Source organism: Poromitra crassiceps (genome assembly GCF_964638095.1).
Source record: "Poromitra crassiceps genome assembly, contig: HAP1_SCAFFOLD_759, whole genome shotgun sequence".
NCBI lineage: Eukaryota > Metazoa > Chordata > Actinopteri > Beryciformes > Melamphaidae > Poromitra > Poromitra crassiceps.
This window is the reverse complement of record NW_028151649.1, coordinates 34,708-41,689: the sequence shown is the minus strand read 5'-3', so window position 1 is coordinate 41,689 and position 6,982 is coordinate 34,708. Positions and strand designations below refer to the sequence as shown.

The 6,982-nt window shown below is 44.1% G+C and overlaps 1 pseudogene across 1 annotated transcript in view; it reads right to left on the bottom strand.

Moving 5' to 3' along the window:
- Nucleotides 1-1,228: 1,228 nt before the first annotated feature.
- LOC310771531 (dystrobrevin beta-like) overlaps nt 1,229-6,982 on the bottom strand; it is a 40,173-nt pseudogene continuing 34,419 nt past the window's right edge. Inside the window, exons 13-14 of the transcript in view lie at nt 3,129-3,161; nt 1,229-1,603 (exon numbers count right to left, since the gene is read on the bottom strand). The product of the transcript in view is annotated as a dystrobrevin beta-like (transcript). The remainder of the gene's footprint in view (nt 1,604-3,128; nt 3,162-6,982) is intronic.

The following is a 6,982-nucleotide window of genomic DNA, read 5'->3' as shown; positions in this document are numbered from 1 at the left end:
ATCATGCGCACGCAAACGCATGGTTAAAAGCTCTCCGGCCTGTGAGCCCCAAACCAACTAAAACAGAGCTGAATGACAGAACGCTGATCTGAATGTTGAAATCCCAGCAGTGACATGAACACATTCAGCCTGACCTGACACAAGCCCAGAGGCTGTACCAGAGGTTTCCTGTCTCCAGGGGGCGCTATCCCTGCCATAGCAGCAAGTGTCAAGTGTTTTTCTTTGGCGCCGCTAGCTCAGTGAGTTTGGGTCGTAGTAGTGATCAGACTATAATACACCGGAATCCGTGTTAATTTGGCATCGTGTTGGACTTACCCGGTGCAAACAGAACAGAACAAAACGCAACCATTACTGCGACCACTGCAACAGTCATTCTGCGGCCGTAGTGCCCATGGAAAGAGCTAAAACCTGCAGGTCCAGTTAGGTTTGCGTATGAGCACCGATCCTGATTGGTTGGGGGACAGGAAGGCGTGGCACTGGGGGTCATTGCGGGGAGGGGGGGTAGCCCCGCCCACAACATCCACAGAGGACTGGAGGGTCTGTGGTAAAACAGCTGGTACAGTACTTCAACTCGCTAGAGTGACCCTGTCGAAGCATAGGCTTTTACACTCTCTCTCACACACACACACACGCACACACACGCATATACACATTACACACACACACACGCATATACACATTACACACACATCGCCACAGTAATCAGATAGCTCCTCTTCGACTGTAGTGTCACTGCAGACGAGCCGAGCACCTGTGGCACTACAAGTCTACTAATCTCATCCAGGCATCAGTGACCTGGGAAGGACGGGGCTTTCTACGTTCCACTCAGGCAGCATAAAAAAAAAGTCCCATTAAAGCTTCTGGTCTCAGCAGGGCCTGAACACACACTCCGCTCCAAACCCCATGAATACACTGCAAAAAAAAAATCTAATCAAATCAAATCAACTCAAACCCCCAAACCAAGCAATAAATACTAAGCACACAGTGCCGATTACGGGAAACGTAAAAGTCGCAACTCAAGTCTCGTCCTCATCTTCATCCGCTGTCCCTCTACTCTTCTCCTCTTCCACTCTCCTCTCTGACTGATAACATGCAATATCTCAGCCCTGACACTTTTCTGTATATCTATATCCAAAATATAGATGTTCGAAACCGCGGAAAATATCGCGGTATTTCATGAATACCGCGATATTTTCCGCGGTTTCGAACGTCTATATATTATCGTCCCACGCCTACTTCTCTGCACATTACGAATCTTTCACTCGTTCCCTAACTCTTTCCATCTCTTCGCGGCGTCCCTCTCACTTGCTGAACCCTCTCGCAGCTCGAACGCGGCGCGCGCACACACGGCAGCACAAATCAGTAGGTTTCAGATTCCTCATATAGCTAGGTACGATCAAATCAAAACACGATCAAAAACAAAGTACAACCATGTTGAAACAGTGACAAGACAAACACAGCTATACATCAGTAGGGACCCAGCGGTCGTTTGGTGTCCAGCATTGTGATTGGTTGATTGGCAGTGGAGCTCTAATCCCATTGGCTAACGATGTGACCAGTGGTGACAGTCTTCTTTGGCTCCAGTGGAGTGGCATCACTCTGCCTGAGGGAGAGAGTGACAGCTCAGTCAGACAAGCAGTGAACACTGAAATGTATCCAAGCCCTAAGCAGGAAATAGTCACTTTTACATGCTGCATTCATGTCATCTTGGAAAAATCAGAGACATGAAAATATCGTTTTCAACTGGTTAATACTACCAGAAAACACTGTTTGCATCAGCGTTCATTTGGTAAGTACAGTTACTGTAGGGCTGTCACCATATCCGATTTTCACTGCACGATTACCGTGGCCAAAACAATTCAGCATAACGATATCGCAATATCTATAGAAAATTGTCAATAATAACAATACAGAACAAACAAACCTACAACAAAACAAAAACCAACAAAAACCAGCTCAGTGGCCTTGTGGTCTGAGTGTCCGCCCTGAGACTGGGAGGTCGTGAGTTCGATCCCCGGCCGAGTCATACCAAAGACTATAAAAATGGGACCCATTTGCCTCCCTGCTTGGCACTCAGCATCAAAGGGTTGGAATTGGGGCGTTAAATCACCATGTGATTCCCGAGCGCGGCATTGCTGCCGCTCACCGCTCCCCCAGGGGATGGGTCAAATGCAGAGAACAAATTTCACACATTGTGGGACTTTACTTACTTTACTTTAATAATAATAATAATTAATAAATAAATAAATAAATAAATAAATAAATAAATAAATAAATAAATAAATAAATAAATAAATAAATAAATAAATAAAATAATTAATTAATTACAAAAAGATTATCAGTCAAATTCATCTTTTAAGGGATACGTCAAGTTTTCGGGAGTTTCGCTCTATTTCGCTTTATTAGTAAAGGAGTATTATTAGTAAGGAGTAAATAAATGGAGAGATTATGTAACCATAACTGTACAGGAGCGTGCAAAAAGAGCAAGTTAACCACATCAACATAGCGAGTGACGTGGTCTGTGTGTATGTGTGGGGGGGCGTGGTCTGTGTGTGTGTGTGTGTGTGTGTGTGGGGAAGGGGGGGTGGTCTGTGTGTGTGGGGGGGGGGCGTGGTCTGTGTGTATGTGGGGGGCGTGGTCTGTGTGTATGTGGAGGCGTGGCGTTGAGCGAGATCAAACGAGAACGGAGAGAAACGATTATTTACATAATGTTATCATTATATGTGTTATTAACACAATACCAATTGTCGTTCCCCCCAATATCACGATTATCGTCCTATCGTGATTATCGTGACACCCCTAAGTACAGTACAGTACAGTAACACTTTGATACCTAATGCATTTACTAACATGAATTAAACATGAATAACAATATCAGTTCATGTTAGACGCGTGTTAAATGCACATGAACAACTGCATTCATGTTATACATGTTTGTGTTAACTAACATGAGTTAAGCACGAACAGTGACAATAACAAAGACAAAACACTTTACAACAGTTGTATCAATTTGTAATACATGCATTTAAACTGAACAGGCCCACCATGATAATACTGGTTATATTATCATATTATAACAACGGTTATCATGCTATGAAAATGTGTGAGATTTGCATGATATCACTTACTGTTACTGCTTGTCCTGCGCTGACTTTACCCTGCTAAACAGAAGAGACAGAAGGTTCAGCTCTGAGAGTGAAACAGACAGAGACTTTAACCTGCTAAACAGAAGAGACAGAAGGTTCAGCTCTGAGAGTGAAACAGACAGAGACTTTAACCTGCTAAACAGAAGAGAGACAGAAGGTTCAGCTCTGAGAGTGAAACAGACAGACTTTAACCTGCTAAACAGAGAGACAGAAGGTTCAGCTCTGAGAGTGAAACAGACAGAGACTTTAACCTGCTAAACAGAAGAGAGTCAGAAGGTTCAGCTCTGAGAGTGAAACAGACAGAGACTTTAACCTGCTAAACAGAAGAGAGACAGAAGGTTCAGCTCTGAGAGTGAAACAGACAGAGACTTTAACCTGCTAAACAGAGAGAGACAGAAGGTTCAGCTCTGAGAGTGAAACAGACAGAGACTTTAACCTGCTAAACAGAAGAGAGACAGAAGGTTCAGCTCTGAGAGTGAAACGGACAGAGACTATAACCTGCTAAACAGAAGAGACAGAAGGTTCAGCTCTGAGAGTGAAACAGACAGAGACTTTAACCTGCTAAACAGAAGAGAGACAGAAGGTTCAGCTCTGAGAGTGAAACAGACAGAGACTTTAACCTGCTAAACAGAAGAGAGACAGAAGGTTCAGCTCTGAGAGTGAAACAGACAGAGACTTTAACCTGCTAAACAGAAGAGAGACAGAAGGTTCAGCTCTGAGAGTGAAACAGACAGAGACTTTAACCTGCTAAACAGAAGAGAGACAGAAGGTTCAGCTCTGAGAGTGAAACAGACAGAGACTTTAACCTGCTAAACAGAAGAGAGACAGAAGGTTCAGCTCTGAGAGTGAAACATACAGAGACTTTAACCTGCTAAACAGAAGAGAGACAGAAGGTTCAGCTCTGAGAGTGAAACAGACAGAGACTTTAACCTGCTAAACAGAAGAGACAGAAGGTTCAGCTCTGAGAGTGAAACAGACAGAGACTTTAACCTGCTAAACAGAAGAGAGACAGAAGGTTCAGCTCTGAGAGTGAAACAGACAGAGACTTTAACCTGCTAAACAGAAGAGAGACAGAAGGTTCAGCTCTGAGAGTGAAACAGACAGAGACTTTAACCTGCTAAACAGAAGAGAGACAGAAGGTTCAGCTCTGAGAGTGAAACAGACAGAGACTTTAACCTGCTAAACAGAAGAGAGACAGAAGGTTCAGCTCTGAGAGTGAAACAGACAGAGACTTTAACCTGCTAAACAGAAGAGAGACAGAAGGTTCAGCTCTGAGAGTGAAACAGACAGAGACTTTAACCTGCTAAACAGAAGAGAGACAGAAGGTTCAGCTCTGAGAGTGAAACAGACAGAGACTTTAACCTGCTAAACAGAAGAGAGACAGAAGGTTCAGCTCTGAGAGTGAAACAGACAGAGACTTTAACCTGCTAAACAGAAGAGACAGAAGGTTCAGCTCTGAGAGTGAAACAGACAGAGACTTTAACCTGCTAAACAGAAGGGACAGAAGGTTCAGCTCTGAGAGTGAAACAGACAGACTTTAACCTGCTAAACAGAAGAGAGACAGAAGGTTCAGCTCTGAGAGTGAAACAGACAGAGACTTTAACCTGCTAAACAGAAGAGAGACAGAAGGTTCAGCTCTGAGAGTGAAACAGACAGAGACTTTAACCTGCTAAACAGAAGGGACAGAAGGTTCAGCTCTGAGAGTGAAACAGACAGACTTTAACCTGCTAAACAGAAGAGAGACAGAAGGTTCAGCTCTGAGAGTGAAACAGACAGAGACTTTAACCTGCTAAACAGAAGAGAGACAGAAGGTTCAGCTCTGAGAGTGAAACAGACAGAGACTTTAACCTGCTAAACAGAAGGGACAGAAGGTTCAGCTCTGAGAGTGAAACAGACAGAGACTTTAACCTGCTAAACAGAAGAGACAGAAGGTTCAGCTCTGAGAGTGAAACAGCCCTGCTGAAAAAACCAGCATAGACCAGCATGAATTTCTTGCTGGTCTATGCTGGTTTATGCTGGTTAGTGCTGGTCTGATGCTGGTCTATGCTGGTTAGTGCTGGTCTGATGCTGGTGGACCAGCATTACCTTGCTGGTCCACCAGCTAATGCTTGCTGGTGAAGCTGGTAAACTACCATGGCCTTGCTGGTGAAGTTGCTGGACCAGCATGGTGAAGCTGGTGGACCAGCATGGTGAAGCTGGTGAAGCTGGTGGACCAGCATGGTCATGCTGATGAAGCTGGTGGACCAGCATGGTGAAGCGGGTGGACCAGCATGGTGAAGCTGGTGGACCTGCATGGTGAAGCGGGTGGACCAGCATGGTGAAGCTGGTGAAGCTGGTGGACCTGCATGGTGAAGCTGGTGGACCAGCATGATGAAGCTGGTGAAGTTGGTGGACCAGCATGGTCATGCTGATGAAGCTGGTGGACCAGCATGGTGAAGCTGGTGAAGTTGCTGGACCAGCATGGTGAAGCTGGTGGACCAACATGGTTGTGCTGGGGATTGCTTGACCAGCATGGTCATGCTGGTGGAGGAGATTGTGAAGTGCTCCACAATGGAAATGACCTCCTCTGTACCCTGCTGGTCCATGGCATGGATTTAATTTTAACTTTCGTGTCCAGGCCAAGCCCAGGTCCCTTTTTGGGGTGTTTTACAAAAGTTAATTGTGTTAGTGTGTGTTAGAGAAGCAAATGAAAATGTAATTAATGTAATGAGAATATAATTAGGCCTATCAAAATCTTGGGGACAATTTTTGCCCCTTGATCATGTTTTTTTGGTGCATTCTGAGATTTATTAGAGCATATTTGGCCTTGCCCCTGGCTAATTTCCTACACTGGATCATACCATGAAAACATACAGTAAGGGGTAGACATTACCTTTTCTGTCATCATGTTTGGTTCAGGAGATTTGATGCAAAAATAATTATGTTATAGTGGAAAGTAAAATGGTTGCCATGGCAACCATGAGGAAAACATCTAAAAGCAAAAGTTTTATTGGATGGGGGACCCTGGCACAAAATTGGGGGTCTGTGGTCTAGTTTAGGGGACCTTGATGTGAAAAAGTTTGGGAAACAATCTGGCCCATCACCCATCCCCTATGGGTTATAGGGTGGGTTATATTAGCCTGGGTAAACCCAGCCTCCACGTGACCTGCTCTCAGACCTGGAGCCTGTACTACGAAGCTAGTTTAATGCCTTATCCGAGTAAGTTTGAGTTTAAACCTGGTTTAGCCGTACTACAAAGCAAGTTAACTTTCAATCACCATGGCAACTGACGCTGCAAAGCTAACCTGGTCGCGACCAGGTTAGCTTCAGAGGATAAGATCAAAATCCATGACAGACCCATATAATCGGCTCTCTGGAGTCACTCACCGTTCATATAAGATCGCCATATGAAAAATAGATTGCAGTCAACTGAGAATATAACAAGAAAAACATTTGTGGCTCTGTAGGCTACATAATTAAATTAAGCCTACTTACCACTTTATGTCTTAACAGCTCAACGATGCGTGGAGAAATATGATCATCACTATTAATCACCGCGGCGCATATCATGAATGGACCCTCAAATGGAGTGAGGGTGATATTCTCCTACATGCCAGAAAAGCCTATAGGCTACGTCTCAATTCAGTTCAGCAGTTTTCTCTTTTATAGTAGGCTATTAGGCTTTATACTAGGCTATTTTATATATGAATTATTCGATCAGTGCAACCACACACATGAGTGATAGAGATCATTATTCATTGAGCATGCGTTTCTAAATCTATGGTCTAAATAGGCTTACAGATTGTGGAAATGTATAGACTGAGATTACACATTTAGATTTGTTGCTGCTGCCTGTA